This window comes from Lathyrus oleraceus, chromosome 4 (assembly GCF_024323335.1).
Source record: "Lathyrus oleraceus cultivar Zhongwan6 chromosome 4, CAAS_Psat_ZW6_1.0, whole genome shotgun sequence".
In the NCBI taxonomy this organism is placed as follows: Eukaryota; Viridiplantae; Streptophyta; class Magnoliopsida; order Fabales; family Fabaceae; genus Lathyrus; species Lathyrus oleraceus.
This window is the reverse complement of record NC_066582.1, coordinates 217,269,775-217,286,991: the sequence shown is the minus strand read 5'-3', so window position 1 is coordinate 217,286,991 and position 17,217 is coordinate 217,269,775. Positions and strand designations below refer to the sequence as shown.

Below are 17,217 nucleotides of genomic sequence, written 5' to 3'. Positions count from 1 at the left end.
AATCTTCATGTAGTCTGGAAGACCTACTGTTATTGGTAGGCACCTGTCTGAAGTCCTCCTTAAGAGGCAATGCTTGTGATTGTTTAATTTTTGTGCCAAGCAGGAAAAGTCCTCTTATGAGGCAATTGGAAGATAAAAGAGTTGTGTAATCCATCTCCTGCTACTCAGTGTGTCATTCACCTTGCTCACACCATGTGTTGATGCATGGTGAATAATAACCCAAGATCTTATAGAGTCCATTTGTGGAGAAGAGTTTCAACTTTCTGAACTCCCACACTTTCCATTGATCAAAGCTCTCCCTGACCAGGGATAAGAGCTATGAGGCACACCCCTCATCTCCTTTTCATCTGCTTCACCCTAACTCTCAATGTTAGGGTTAAGAGCTCAAAAATACCCCATTCCAGTTGGCTGTAAAGCCTAACCTTGCTTGAGCCCAATTGATTGTGTATAGTGTATACTAATTGACTTGTGTGTTTGCTTACTTGATTCATCTTTGCATATTTGCTTGAGTGTGCCTTTGTGCATTTGTCATCATTACTTGTATATCATTTCATAAACATTGTTCATTTTTTTGTAACATTTGGTTTTGTCCATGGAGGAGGCAAGCATAAGACCATTGATTGGCAGTTGTTTCCTATGATATGGTAGGAGACTAGTATAAGTCCATTGATTGGCATCTGGTATCCATGTTTGCTCTTTGCTTTAGGAGATTGGTATAAGTCCATTGATTGGCATCCGGTATCCATTTTGTTTCGTGAGATTGGTATAAGTCCATTGATTGGCATCCGGTATCCATTTTGTTTTGTGAGATTGGAATAAGTCCATTGATTGGCATCCGGTATCCATTTACTTTGTTTATCTGTTATTTACTTGTTGCCTATTCCAAAGGAATCACTTGAATCATCTACATATGATCTCAAGAGGTGAACATCTAAGAAGTTTTACTTCCTCACCCTTCCCACCTTTTGTTTCTTTAAACCTCCATTTGCATGTCAATCCAAAACTTGAAAACTATTGTGCAAACATTTTCATTTCTTTTCAAATTAGAAACCTAGGCCCTAGGCCTTTGATTTTTCAAACTTCATTTTCATAATACTTCTTTTGAATTGAATTCTAATCATATCTTGACCACTTTTGTGAATAATCCTAATTGGTTAATTTCACTCATTCAATTGTTTTGTGGCTTTGTCCATTCTTGATAAGTTTTCATACATTAGCCATAGGTTTGATTTATCCTAGTTGGTTGATGTTAATCTCACCTTTTGTCCTTAGTGACTGAATTGTAAGACTTCCTTGCTTATTATAGGGTTAACCCCTCACTAGCAAGTTGAAGCTTTTCTCACATGGTGGACTTGTTGTTTGTATAAGGTTGAGTTTTCTCCCGTGGATAACGAAAGACCTTAGGGCTTTTGTTTTAAAATCAATCCATTCATATTTTGGAAATCTTTTAGCCGAACTACGGCGTTTTGATCCTTACCTTCCATGGAAAGGTACGTAGGCAACGGGTTCATCCGTTCAAACACAAAAATAATAACTTGTATATTCTTCTCTCATCCCTTCAATCCATGTTTGCACAATAAATATTTCATAAACAAATAACATTTCGTACAACAAGTTGTGAAAAGGGCTCCCTAGGAGTACCTAGGACGTTTTGGGTGCCTAACACCTTCCCATTGCGTAATTAACCCCTTACCCAGATCTCTGATCTTTTCATTAGTTTTCTATGTGTAAAACTTCTTAGGCTTTTGTTCGCTTTTTAGCCATTCCTTTGGATAAATAAAAGTGCGGTGGCGACTCGATTCTTTGTATGCTTTGCTTTTGATTTAGTCAATAAATCATAAAGTGACGAATACACCGCTACAGAAAAGTGGCGACTCTGCTGGGGATAGATCCTTGGTGGTTTTGCCTACTTTTCACCCTTGTTGTATGATATTTGTTTATTTGTTATATGACATATTTTTATACAATTTGGGATAACTGTATTGATTGTAATGTTTGAATTGCTTGATATACAATTGTTGTTTGCTTGGTGATCTCTGTGAGATGAGTTCTATACCCGAACTCGAGTGCACCTTAGGATAGGAGAATGGCATAGTCTCGTCGACTTGTGTGGAGTATTCCTTAGCAAGTTGACTTGCGAGTCCATTCACTTGGTGGAGGTCATGTTGGATTAATAATGTCACACAAGTTATTTGTGGTTAGGCATTATTCTTTCAATCATGTGCCTTAGAAGCCAAGGACCTTAGTTTACCAAGCCCATCTTGGCCTATTTTCTAGGACGTAGTGCGGAGGTCGTTCAGATGTAAGATCTGATGCGATTGTTACGCGATACTACATTCATAAGAGTCTCTCTTGAGAATATTTTTGGAATACGAGTATTCGTTCCTCCGATAATATTCGAAAGATGGGATGATGACTATGGGAACCTCTGGTAGAACATGTTCGGCAGGTTTAAACCCTAGTACACTCCCTTTGGGTGGTTCTTAACCGAGACTCCATGCTCGTGACTCTCAACAAACCCGTGATTCATGGTTGAGTCGTTCAGACATCCTTAATATCAATGGAACTTGGGTGTTGATAAGGTGAAAACCATAATCCACCAAAATGGATGATTGATATTAAGGATGATTGAGCCGGTTCATGTATCGTTAATATCAATGGAACTTGGGTGTTGATAAGGTGAAAACCATAATCCACCAAAATGGATGATTGATATTAAGGATATTATGAGCTTTCCCATGACCTTTGTTTGGTGTGCTTTGCTTGATCCTTGAGTGTGATTGCTGCATTCATAAATTCATGCATTCATCCGCATTCATGTCATCGGAAAAAATCAGAAAATTTTCAAGGAACTTAAGAGGTTTTATTTGCAAAATTTTCAGACATGGAAAGACCAAAAAGGCATACAAAGAAGTACAGCTTTCGACAACCCGATCTGAAAGAGTTAAGGAATCTGACATCTTATGTATTAGATCCCTTGGGTTTCAAAGCTCGTTATGGGAAGCTTCTGCCTCTGTTGACTACTCAGGTTGACGAAGGGTTGATGAGTACTTTGGCGCAGTTCTATGATCCTTTGTATCACTGCTTCTCTTTTTCGGACTTTCAGCTGTTGCCTACGCTTGAGGAGTATGCTCATCTTGTGGGTATTCCTATTCTGGATCAGGTGCCGTTCAGTGGCTTAGAGAGTATTCCGACTTCTCGAGAGATCGCAGACTTGTTGCACGTAGATGAATCCCTGATTGAAGCGCATATGACCACCAAAGGTGGAATTCAGGGTCTTCCTTCTGATTTCCTCGTCGCTCAAGCTACCGTTTATGGGAAGGCCATGAGTGAGGATGCCTTTGAGGCTTTATTCGTACTGCTCATCTATGGATTGGTATTGTTCCCCAACATCGACAAATTCGTTGATGTGAACGCCATTAGGATCTTTTCTGTTCTTAATCCCGTTCCTACTCTGTTGGGTGATACCTATTTCTCTTTGCATCTGAGGAATGCAAAGGGTGGAGGAGTTATTGTGTGTTGTTTGCCTCTGTTGTATAAGTGGTTTATTTCTCACTTACCGCAGACGTTTGCTTTCAAGGAGAACAAGGGATGTCTACGGTGGTCTACGAGACTGATGTCTCTCACTAATGATGATATCTCTTGGTATGATCGCGTGTATGATACAGTTCAGATTATTGATTATTGTGGTGAATTCCCTAATGTGCCTCTTCTTGGTACATGTGGTGGGATCAGCTACAACCCTATCTTAGCACGTCGTCAGCTTGGGTTCCCCCTAAAGGATAAACCTCATAACATTCTGTTAGAAGGTGTGTTCTTTCAGGAGGGTAAAGATCCCCAAGGTCTGAAAGCCAGGATGGTCCGCGCTTGGCGCAAGATTCACAAGAAGGGTAGAAGTGAGTTGGGTCCGAAGAACTGCATTGCTTTGGAGCCGTATACTTCTTGGGTCAGACAGAGAGCATCTGAGTATCTTATGCCATATGATTATCCGAGACCTACACCGTTGGTTGTGGCTGGGCCTTCAACCCTCCCTAACCAAGGTGTAGAGCAGTTGAGAGAAGAAGACCTTTCACGTGCCTGGATCCGTGAAAGAGAAGAGTTGCTTCAACAGCTTAAGGAAAAGGACGCTCTGATCGAATTCCTCGAGCATCAGGTGATAGATGATCCGAATGATACCTGGACTTCTCTGCTTCCTCAGTCTTCCAAATTCTGGAAGAGGAAGTATGATCGACTTGCTAAGGAGAAAGCGGATATGGAAGCAGCATATGAGAGAGAGATCAAGAAGCTTTGTGTATCTCGTCTTCCAGCATCTCGAGCTTCTAGGGATCCATAGGATGTTTATTTTCCTTTTCCCTTGTAATAATCAACAATGCTGTACTTCTTTGTCTCGAATATATTTGATGAGATATTTTTCCATATGCTATTAAATGCTTTAAAATTTCAAAATTTGCAAATAGAACCCTAAAAGTTCCTTGAAATAAAAATGAAAAAACAAAGCATATGCACAAGCATTGCATGCATCATTTTGCATAAGCAGGTGTTGTTCTTGTCTTCTTGTCTGTGGCTTAACTCTGTGCTCTTCATTTATTTTGAAGACAAGCTGACTCATCGGTACTACACCCGAGCCAATTCTGCAAGAGTGATGGATCAACTTGAACAAGAGAACCGAGAGCTGAAGGAAGAGGTCGCCAGATTGAGTGCTCTGATGGAGCAATTCTTAGCTGCCCAGAATCAACCGTCTCCACCTCCTGCAACTCCTCCCCAGAGGACTGTTATATCAGAGATTGCTTCATCAACTGTGCCAGCTGCTAGTGCCCATTTCATACCGAATGCCATGCCAGCCGGGTTTCCGTGGGGTATGCCGCCAGGTTTCATGCCAGATATTCCAGCTCCTATATTTGCTTCCATGCCAGCATCTAGCCCGGTCCTTGCAATGCCTCCTCCTGTCGTGCATACCATTCCCAGGGTAGACGACACCATCTATCATTCTGAGCCGTCTGAGGGCCCAGATGTTAATGAAAAGATGGATGCGATGAACGACCAATTCCTTGAGCTCCGCAAGGAATTGAAGACCCTTCGAGGGAAAGATTTGTTCGGCAAGTCTGCTGCTGAATTGTGCTTGGTTCCCGGTGTTAAGATACCCGTCAAGTTCAAAGTCTCAGACTTTGAGAAGTATAAGGGGAACACCTGCCCGCTTAGTCACCTGGTTATGTATGCCAGGAAAATGTCTACTCAAACGGATAATGATCAGTTGCTGATTCATTATTTTCAGGATAGTTTGTTTGGTGTAGCTCTTCGTTGGTATATGAGCCTTGATAGTGCAAACATCTATTCCTTCAACGATCTTGGCGAAGCCTTCGTCAAGCAATATAAATATATTGTTGATATGGCTCCTGATCGTGATCAACTCAGAGCCATGTCTCAGAAGGACAAAGAGACATTTAAAGAGTACGCCCAGAGGTGGCGAGAGCTGGCAGCTCAGATTACTCCTCCGCTGGAAGAGAAGGAGATGACTAAGATTTTTCTGAAAACTCTTAGTTCATTTTATTATGAGCGAATGGTCGCTAGTGCTCCCTCTGATTTCACCGAGATGGTGAACATGGGGATGCGATTGGAGGAAGGAGTCCGGGAAGGACGTTTATCTAAGGATGAAGGCTCTTCTAAACGGTATGGGGCGTTTAAGAAGAAAGATGGGGAGGCACATGCAGTGCAATCCCATGTTAAACCCAGAAGACCCTCTGCCAAGAGGAAGCCTGTGCGTCATGCCAGCAGTCAGCACCAGGTGGCTAGTATAGCACCTGTCTTCAGAGACAACAATCAGCATAATCAGCAACAACCTCAGTATCAACAGCAACATCGCCCACAGCAACAGGCTTACTAGCCTCGTGGCAACAGTAATCAGGCTAATTTGAATTATGATAGGAAAAAGATCACTTTCGATCCCATTCCTATGTCATACGCTGAGCTATATCCCTCTTTAATAGAGCGGAAACTGATTACCCCGAGGGATCCTCCGGCTGTGCCTGCTAACCCGCAGTGGTGGTACAAGCCCGACCAACATTGTGTTTATCATTCTGGTGCTCCTGGTCACAATATAGAAAACTGCTATCCGTTGAAGACTAAGGTGCAAGACCTTATGAGATGCGGCATTCTGAGCTTTGAGGACTCAGGCCCCAATATTACAAAGAACCCATTGCCCGAGCATGGGAAGTCGGTTAACATGGTCCAGGGTTGCCCTGGCAAATATAAGGTCAAATATGTAAGCCATATTCGACAGTCATTGGTTGAGTTGTATCGTCTGCTATGTGATTACAGTCATATGGAACACGACCATGACAAATGTCGTATCTGCTCTGTCAATAGATTGGGTTGTCGCCAAGTGGGCAGAGAGCTGCAAGAGCTGTTGGATGATGGTACCATTGAGATTCTTCAAAACAGAAATGTTGATGAAGACGAACCTGAGGTGAATGTGATTTCTCCTGTGTTCAAGATTCCTGAGCCTGTTGTCATCCGTTATGATGGTAGCAAGCCGAAGGTCTCTCCTTCCTTAGTGATCAAGCCTGCAGGCCCTGTGCCTTATGCTTCAGATAAAGTGATTCCCTTCCGTTACAATCTAGTTGCTGTGGAAGATGGGAAAGAAGTGCCTTTGCCTTCATCTTTCGTCGTTAATATTGCTGATGTGAGCGGGTTGACCCGTAGCGGTCGTGTATTTTCTACACCCCCGAAGCCTCATGTTGTTGCTGATTCTGTTGTTCGTCCAGTTGGGAATGCGGTTAATCCTCCGAATCCGGCACTTGTTGCTAAACCCTCCTCTGTACAAAAGACTCTTGCTTCTTCTGTTGGCCCTAGTGGCATGATGAATGAAGACTGTGATGAGATGCTAAGGCTCATCAAGAAGAGTGAGTACAACGTTGTAGACCAGCTTCTACAAACGCCATCCAAAATCTCCGTGCTATCTTTGCTTCTGAATTCAGAACCCCATAGGGAGGCTCTGCAGAAAGTGTTGGACGTGGCTTATGTCGATCACGACGTCACTATTGAACAGTTTGATAGTATAGTTGCAAACATTACTTCTTGCAACACTTTGAGTTTCTGTGACGCTGATCTCCCTGAGGAGGGAAGAGACCACAACATGGCTTTACATATTTCCATGAATTGCAAGACCGACGCCATGTCCAACGTGCTGGTGGACACTGGGTCATCTCTGAATGTATTGCCGAAGACCACTCTTTCGAGATTATCGTATCAGGGGCCTCCCATGAGGCAGAGTGGTGTTTTTGTGAAAGCTTTCGATGGGTCGCGTAAGACCGTGATTGGGGAAGTTGATCTCCCAATCAAGATTGGACCAAGTGATTTCCAGATCACCTTTCAGGTTATGGATATTCACCAATCTTATAGCTGTCTCCTTGGTAGACCATGCATTCACGAGGCTGGCGCCGTGACATCCACCCTACACCAGAAGCTGAAATTCGTTAAGAATAAGAAACTGGTTGTGGTAGGGGGAGAAAAGGCTCTCCTGGTTAGCCCTTGTCTTCCTTCTCATATATTGATGTTGAGGATGAAGTTGGAACGCCTTTCCAAGCTTTGTCTATTGTTGAGCCGATTGAGAAGAAGTCTCCTTCATTTGCTTCCTATCGTGACGCAAAACTGGCCATTGAATGTGGTGCAGTTGCTGGTTTAGGAAAGATGATTGAGCTTGAAGATAATAAATCTCAGGCTGGCATTGGCTATTCTTCTGGGGCAATCAATGAGAAAGGGTTGTTCAAGAGTGGAGGATTCATCCATGCTGATCAAGTTGAGGAAGCTGTTGCTATTCTGGAAGAGGATGCAGAGGATTTGAGCAACTTTGTTATCCCTGGCGGGATCTGCCATAATTGGGTCGTTGTGGATGTTCCTACGGTCATTCATAAGTCAGCGTAATATGTTCACTTTGTTTGAAAACCCTTCTCCCAGGCCAAAAGGAGAAGTGATGACATTGTTGGCGTCATATATACAATGATGTTTTCATTCAATAAATTCATGTTAAACATTTGTTTTTCCATTTGTTTTCACTTTTTGCTTTTTGCATGAAAACGGTGATCACAAAAAACCCTAAAAACAAGAATAAAAACAATCTTTTCATCTGCATAATGATTTGCTTGTTTAAATTCTAAAGTTTTTATTATCCAAAATCATTATGCAGGTTGATTCTAAAACCCATTGAACATAATGATCCAACGCCATCTCCCAATTTTGAACTCCCTGTATTTGAGGCAGAGGAAGATGATGTTGAAGGGGATTCCTAACGAGATTACCCAACTTCTTGAGCATAAAAAGAAGATCATTCAGCTGTATCTTGAGAATCAGCAAAACAGTCAAACTGGGGCATTACAAATGTAAAAAAAAAAATAAAGAAGGAAAAGTATATAAAAGAAAAACAGAATAGCTCGCTAAGTTGAAACCCGAAAGGGCGGCTTAGGCAAAAATGAGCGTCTCGGTGGAGAACCCGAAAGGGCTATCCAGGCAAAATTAGAGACATAAAAGAAAGATGAATATTTGCATTCCTCTAGATTGAGTACCTCACCCTGGGCAATCTAGGCAAAAAGTTAGGGATATGGCAAGTAACTGCATCCTGACAAGACTTTCTGTTCCGCAGCTGTCTGTTCATCAGAGATTCTCGATTCATCGTCAACTGAAGCTTCGAATACATCGAAATTCAAATTGGTAGAGAAAGGATCATTATGTTCAATGTAGCCCTCTTCCAATATATACCACTGATTTCAAACTTGTACAGATCTATGGAGTCTTGCCATTTGCAGGCTACCATTCCATCAAATCAATTTGAGCTTTTATCCAATCATTTGGACTCTTATTTGTTTCAATTCAACAAATGTTTTGCATGTTTTAATTGATAAAATGTCATTGTTTTAAACAAGTAATTTTTTTCAAATTGTTGTTTTAAACAAAGTGAACATTCACAATGATGAAAGGATACCTAAGAATTTCTCAGTGCTCTCCCAAGGGTGGCATGATTTCCAACAAGGGTAAGACATTTGTTCATAATCCTGGCATGGTTGTATCCTCTTTATCCAGATTCTTGTTGGGGTTGTTCCCTAAGCAGAGCTTCTGTTGAGATTTTGTTCCCCAACCAGAGTATTTGTTGAGAACTCCACAATCCTCTCCAACAATATTCTCTCCCCAGCATGGTTGCTTTCCTTTTGGAAGATTCGGTAGTTGGTGGGTTGACATCCCGGTACTTCGTCCGTTTCCTCAGTATAGTCGCCAGCGGAGTTGTTGACGTGATGTACTTCGTCTATGATATCTTTCTCCATCAGAGTGCTTGTTGAGGTTTTCACCTCTTATCCCTTCAGCAGAGCAGTGATTATTTCCTCCTCAGCGGTTGTTAGTTTCCTCTTGGAAGGTTCAATATTTGGTGGTTGATCCCTAGCTCTCCTTCTTTTCCTCAGATAATTCGCCAGTAAATTTGTGGTACGGTGGATTGTGTCTGTGATGTTTCCCTGCAGAAGTTTCGTGTTTCCCTACAGTATCTCCAATAAGAGTTGCCATCCTCAACAGAGTTGCTTTTGTGGCAGTTTTCGCCTGTTGTAGATTTCTGTTCTCTATTTGGGTTGGTTGGTAATCTATCATTCGTAGATTTGGTTTATTCCTAATGCTTTTGATCCCCAGTAGAGTTGGCTTGTGGCAGTTTCTGCCTGTTGTGAACTTCTGTTCCCCAGTTGGGTTGATTGATGATCCATCACTCAGAGATTTTGTGATTTTCTTTGATATCTCTGATCTCTTGCTTTCCAGCAGATCTTTGCTTTTTAGCATTCAGATCTCCAGCAGATTGGCTTTCCAGTTGGATTTCTTGGGATTTTCCTCTGGAAGTGTAGTACCGGGCGTTTGATTCCTGGACCTGTTTATGTTAGAAATGTCTGTTTTGTCAGGATTCATCAAACATAAATCACGCATATTCATGCATACTTTCAACATTCGGATATTCATGATTGCATTTTTGCCATATATCTTTTGTTTGTTCTCTTGCTAACGGTGATATAGATCTCTCTAGTAGATCTTCCCAAGCAGATGTCGGGTGTCTAATCTCTCAATATAGAGTCAGCCCCATAAGCAGAAAGTGTCTGTCTTTCCTCCTGCAATTCCCCACTGAGATATATCCTCGTGGATGACGGTTTTTCCCGTTTCCTCCCAGCACATATATTGGGATGGATCTTCCTATTGAGTTATATCCTCTTTAGGATGAGTCTTGATTCAGTTGGCCTTTTTGGTTCGATCCTGAATCGGCATTTTTCAACTGTCTCTTGTGCTTCCCTGTGGAATAAATGAATGAATTGCCCAGTAACCGGCAATGGTTCATCTTATCCCCAGCGGAATTCGTTTTGGGCCTCTACCCAGTAACCGGTAGTTGTAAGTCCTATGTTTCCTTTCCCTCTTGGCGGAATTTGTGGTTATATACCTTTTATTCCTCAGCAAGAGTTGATGGTCTTCTACCCAGTATTCGGTAGTCGTAAATCCTATTTTTCTTGCTCCTCAGCAGTTGGTGGTTTGTTATAAACCCTGTTTCATTCCCCGCGCAGAGAGTTGTTGATTTTCTACCATGTATTCGGTAGTTATAAACCCTACTTTTATCCCATAGCAGAGGTAACCGTTGTGGTTCATTCTGGTTGATGGTGGATTTTCCGGTCTTCTACCCAGTATTCGGTAGTTGTAAATCCTATGTTGTTGTTGTCTCCCTAGCGGAGTCTGTGCTTTCTTGTGGATAATTGTCGTATGATAGCAATTTTATCCTCAGCCCAAGTTTTTGGTCTTCTACCCCGTATTCGGTAGTTGTAAATCCTGATTTCTCCCTTTTGCAGAGTTAACCTTGTTGTTCATCCTAATTGATGATGGTTACTCTTTGTGGTTATCTTCATCCAGTATTCGATGTTGATATTCCCTCTTTCTTCTGGGTAATTGCCGGATGCTAGCAATTTTATCCTCAGCGGGTCCTTTCACCGTATGCCTGTGATTTTGTTCCCCGGATCATTGATGTTTATCAATGCATCCCTAGTGAGTCATCTTTCATTTACCCTTTTGCTCGGTAATGATTGTTTCTCCCTTTGATTGGTCATCTTTATATACCTAGTTTTGGTATCCCGATGCCTTTCTTTTCGGTTGATTTATCCTTTATTAACCCAGTAACCGGTTGTGGATAATCTTCCATGCGAGTATGTTATCCACGTTCTGACGGTAATGGATAATATATCTCATGCACTCTTCAGTTGAAGCCTATTGTGTTTCCCCAGTCGAGTAAGATTCATGTCCCTTTGTGGAATCGGATATTCTTTGTTCTTTCTTTTCGAGTGTATTATTCACGTTCTGACGATAATGAATAATATATCTCAGTCACTCTTTGGTTGGAATCCTTTGTTGATTTTCCCCAGCGGAGTAAGATTCGTATTCTTTGTAGAATCGAATATCCATCCTTTGATAAGTCTGCGTTTTGCTCTCTTCAGGATGATGAGTGTCTTGGCAGTAAAAACCAATTCACGTTTTCGGTAGGTCACCTATTATATACCCAGTAACCGGTATCTCTGGTGTCTCTTCCTTGCGAGTATATTATCTACGTTCTGACGGTAATAGATAATATATCTCATGCGAGTATACTATCCACGTTCTGACGGTAATGGATATTATATCTCATGCGCTCTTTGGGTTTTTTCCCCAGCTGAGTAAGATTCGTTTTTCCGTTGCGGATTCGAATGTCCATCCTGTAAGTCGATTTGCTTTTTCAAGCCCTCCTTTCGGATGATGAGTGTTTTGGCATATATACCAATTCCCGCTTTGGTCGGTCACCTATTATATACCCAGTAGTCGGTATCCCTGGTGTTCCTTCTATTCTGCTCCCTATTATGACCTTGGTCCCCTGTGGATTCAGATTTTCCTGAGTTGATGTACCTTTTTAGGTCTTTCTCAAATATTTGGTTGATTGATATCTCTCACCCTTATACCGGTCTTAGATATTCATTCTTCCTGAGCTTGTTGTTCTTTCACCCAGTAACCGGTGTTTAGATCACATGTCTCTTTGAGTTTGTTACCTGATAACATGAAATTATATCATATTTTAGGACTTAATTCAATTAAATTATATTATTATTTATTTCAGTTCACTTCATTTTATTAGATATTACGCGGTATTTTTTCCTATTTGTCTCAGGTGGTTTATTTAAAGCACAAGTAAAAATGGAAGAAAAGGAGGTGCAAAAAGGAGAGAAAATGAACCAAATATCAAAGCCCAGCCCAAAGCACAAAACACAGGTGTTGTGCCTGTGACGGACGTCACAGAGGCCGTGACGAGCGTCACGCCTTGCACACTCCTGTGACGGACGTCACACATGGTGTGACGAACGTCACACCATTCCCCTATATTTTTGGCGCAAGGAACGCTTCAGAGACGTTGAGGGAGAGTTGAGCCCTATATCCACGCCCAACTTTTATGCACGTTGAAGACCTTTGAAGCGGAGGCAGTTACTCAAGGCACCAATATAAATAGCCACTTTCCAAACCTAAAAGGGTTCCACGCTTTTCCACATTTTTCTTTGCCGTTTTCGCTTTTGCATATTTTCTTTTCCAGCAGCTTAGGCATTGTTTCTTTATTATTTTTACGAGTTCTACACTATTTCCCTTGCAATTTCTATTTTCCTTTTTAGCATTTAGTTAATTCTTTTCGCACAATAGTTTCTACACCGGAAACTATTGTGTACCTTTTTACCAGATCTAACCTTACGTTAGAATCTAGTTTTTATTTCCTTCGTTTTAATTTGTTGTTTAATTGAAGAATCCAAGAACAAATCCTACCGGCTTGTGGTGGAGTGTTCAAGACTATTGTTTAACTCATTCAGGTTCTTTAATTATTATTTAATGCTTTGTTTTATTATTTATTTATATTATTTTCCTGGGATGAGTCTGTTTATGCATGATAAGTATTTAAGTTTGTTTAGCATGTCTGGCTAATTCGCTTAGATATCGGTATGTAAAGTAAGCGGAATAAGGAATCAAAACTAAGTCGGTTTAATTAAATTTAAAATTAAAATCACTCTTTTTACGGTCTCAATTTACAGGGTTAATAACAAAGGTTTTTACGGAAGTAAAAGACATAAAGAAGTTAAAATCAATAGAGCGAGAGTTTGAGGTTTTAACTGGACAGTGTAAATTAGACATTAATTCTAGATCAGGGCGAGAGCAAGTTTTAGAGTTAATTAAATTCTGATCTTTTCCAAAAAGTATTTTTAAAGATTGAATGTGAGGACGAGAGTTAAGCATTCGAATTTAATTATATAACCTAAGTCAACAGAGCGAGAGTTTGAGATAAGGGTGTTTAAACGGTCAGTGTTTTCTTAAAAAGAGTTTCTACGGATTCTATTGTTTTCAAAAAAATGGTTTTTGACTTAATTATAAGTGACAGCTACATTAACATAAAATCATGGTTTATTCAACAGAGCGAGAGTTTGAGATAAAACTTTTAATCAATAAAGTCAACTGAAAAGATTTATTTTAAAACCAGGAAACCGACAAAGAATTGATTCCCTAATTACGACGAACTACATACCGATATCCGCTTTATTAATATTTAATCTAGATCTTAGTTTAGTTTTTAGCTTTTCCCCCAAACAATCAAACATTATCCACCTTAGCTTTACGAAGTAACCTTAGATAACGGTATATCTATTCATAAGTCCCTGTGGGATCGATATCTTTTAAAACTACGCGATAGAACTGTGCACTTGCAGTTTGTACCCCAAATTCGACTCACGAAGTCGAGCGATCAAGTTTTTGGCGCCGTTGCCGGGGATCTTTTATTTAATCGATATCGTAACTCTTCTGTTACGCTGTAGAGACTAAGGTTTCTTTTTCTTTTCTTTCTATCGTCGATTTGTATGCCACACACTCGTTCACAAGGCGAGCCACTCTATTTACGAATCAACGATATCGAACTATATCTCCGAGTCTTACGACGAATTCGGGAATATCGTGCTGCAAACAATCTCCCTCCTGTAGAACTTCCTAATTTCAAAAACATTTTCCCTTCGATACCCGAGATGGCAGAACCAGCTCGTGCTCTTAGAGATTACGCCGCTCCATCACAAGATGAGCCGCATTCAAGTATTGCTCCACCCGCAATCGAAGCAAACAATTTCGAACTTAAACCTTCGTTGTTGCAGGCAGTGCAACAGAACCAATTCTCTGGAAATCCTACCGAGGATCCAAACCTTCATTTATCCGTATTTGTCCAATACGCTGATACTGTTAAAGCTAATGGTGTCACTTCAGAGGCAATTCGACTTCGTCTTTTTCCTTTCTCGTTAAGAGATAGCGCTAGAAGATGGCTTCAATCTCTTCCTTCCAACTCTGTCACCACATGGAACGAGTTGAAGAAAGTTTTTCTTGCCCGATACTTTCCGCCAAGCAAAACAGCTATGTTAAGAGCCCAGATAAACGGATTTAAACAGAAAGACAACGAGTCTCTTTTCGAAGCATGGGAAAGATACAAAGACATGATGAGACTTTGTCCACACCATGGTTTGGAAGACTGGTTAGTAATTCACACATTTTATAATGGTCTCTTGTACAACACAAGGTTAACAATAGACGCCGCTGCAGGTGGTGCACTAATGAACAAACCTTATGCTGATGCTTACCAGCTTATCGAGAGCATGGCCCAAAACCACTATCAGTGGGGAACCGAACGAACAATGGTGGAAAAACCTCAAACGAAAACTGGCATGTACGAGATAAGTAACCTTGATCATGTTAATGCAAAAGTGGATGCTCTGGTCCAGAAAATTGAAAGTTTAAATGTATCGCCTCCAACCGCCGTGGTTGCTATAACTCAGAATTGCGAGGTCTGTGGAATCCAAGGTCACACTCCTACGGATTGTTAACTCTTAACAGGAATCCAAGCGGAGCAAGTAAACTACGCTCAAGGAAGCCCCTACTCGCATACCTATAACTCAAATTGGAAGAACCATCCAAACTTTTCATATAAGAGTAATAACGCTTTATACGCACCCGGACAATCTTCAAATCAAGCCCCGGCTATACCTCCGGGATATCAGAAACCGAACCCATCCATGCCTAACAATAACGCCCCTAGGAAATCCAACTTGGAAATCATGATGGAAAACTTTATAGCTTCCCAACAACAAACCAATAAAGATTTCTTAAACCAGAATGTACACACTGGAGAACAAATTAAACAATTAGCAAGTAAAGTAGATGCCCTGGCTACCCATAACAAAATGCTGGAAACACAAATATCACAAGTAGCTCAACAACAAGCGCCTACTGCTGCCCCAACTAGTACATTTCCTGGACAGCCCCAACCTAACCCGAGAAGCCACGCTCATGCAATTATATTAAGAAGTGGAACGGAAGTGGAAGGACCGTCTGATCCAAGGATGGAAAACCAAAACTTTCAAAAGTCAGTTGAGGAAGAAAATAGACCTAAGGAGAAGGAAGAGAGTAATAAGGAAACCATAGAAAAGAAGGAACCTTATGTACCTCCACCACCTTACAAACCGCCGATCCCTTACCCTCAAAGGCTTATTAAGACCAAAGATGCGGGCCAATTTAAAAAATTTGTTGATCTCCTTAAACAATTAAACGTTACAATCCCGTTCACCGAAGCGATTACGCAGATGCCCTCATATGCCAAATTCTTAAAAGAAATTCTTTCTAATAAAAGGAAACTTGAAGATAGCGAAACCGTTACACTCCCTGCCGAATGTAGCGCTATAATCCAAAACATGCCTCCTAAACTCAAGGATCCGGGTAGTTTCTCTATACCCTGTCACATAGGAAAATTTGTCATCGACAAAGCCTTATGCGATTTAGGAGCCGGAATTAGTGTTATGCCTTTATCCATATGTAAGAAACTGGAAATGGGAGAATTAAGACCAACCAAAATGTCTGTGCAACTAGCAGATCGTTCCATCAAATATCTTGTAGGAATTCTTGAAAACGTTCCCGTACGCATAGGTCAATTCTACATTCCAACTGATTTTACAATTATGGACATTAGAGAAGATGATATTACACCCATTATACTGGGAAGACCGTTCTTAGCAACTGTCGGTGCAATCATAGACGTAAAACGAGGACGACTCACCTTCGAAGTAGGTGAAGAGAAAATTGAGTTCATTCTTTCCCAATTCTTGAAAGCACCTGCAATAGAAGATACATGTTACTTCATGGATATCATCGATGAATGCATAAAAGAAGCAGAGTTAGTAGAAGACAAATCATCCGACTATCTTGTAGAAGACAAATTTAACCAATGTTTATCAATAACACCGGACCCTACGCAGTGTCTTAACAAACCAACCCTTGACCTGAAAACACTTCCCAAAAATCTGAGATATGAATTCCTAGACTTAGAACTTGAACGACCTGTGATAGTTAATGCAGACCTAGGAAGACTCGAAACGGAAAAAATCCTACATATTTTAAGAAAGTATCCAACCGCACTAGGTTACAACATCACCGATCTTAAAGGAATAAGTCCTTCTATTTGTATGCACCGCATCATGCTAGAAGAAGACTGTAAAACCTCTAGGGAACACCAGAGGAGACTAAATCCGATCCTGAGTGAGGTAGTGAAGAAGGAAATAACCAAGTTATTAGAAGCAGGTATTATATATCCTATATCTGATAGCAAATGGGTTAGTCCTGTACACGTAGTACCAAAGAAAGGAGGCATAACCGTTATTGAAAACGAAAAAGGGGAAACTATAACCAAACGAATCGAATCGGGATGGAGAATGTGCATTAACTATAGGAAACTAAACAAAGCAACCCGAAAAGATCATTTCCCTTTACCGTTCATTGACCAAATGTTAGAACGATTAGCAAAACATTCACATTTCTGTTATCTAGACGGTTATTCAGGCTTCTTTCAAATACCCATTCACCCTGATGACCAAGAAAAGACAACATTTACGTGCCCTTTTGGTACCTTCGCTTATAGACGAATGCCGTTTGGCCTGTGTAATGCTCCTGCAACTTTTCAAAGATGCATGATGGCAATTTTCGCCGACTTTCTCGAAAACATCATGGAAGTATTTATGGATGACTTTTCCGTATGCGGACAAAGTTTTGAAGAATGCCTTGAAAACCTAGAAAGAGTTCTTGAGCGATGTGTAAAAGTAAACTTAGTACTTAACTAGGAGAAGTGCCACTTTA

General features: G+C 40.9%; 1 pseudogene; it reads right to left on the bottom strand.

The window, feature by feature from the left end:
- Positions 1-14,460: 14,460 nt before the first annotated feature.
- Positions 14,461-14,560, bottom strand: LOC127077373 (uncharacterized; annotated as a pseudogene).
- Positions 14,561-17,217: the final 2,657 nt, after the last annotated feature.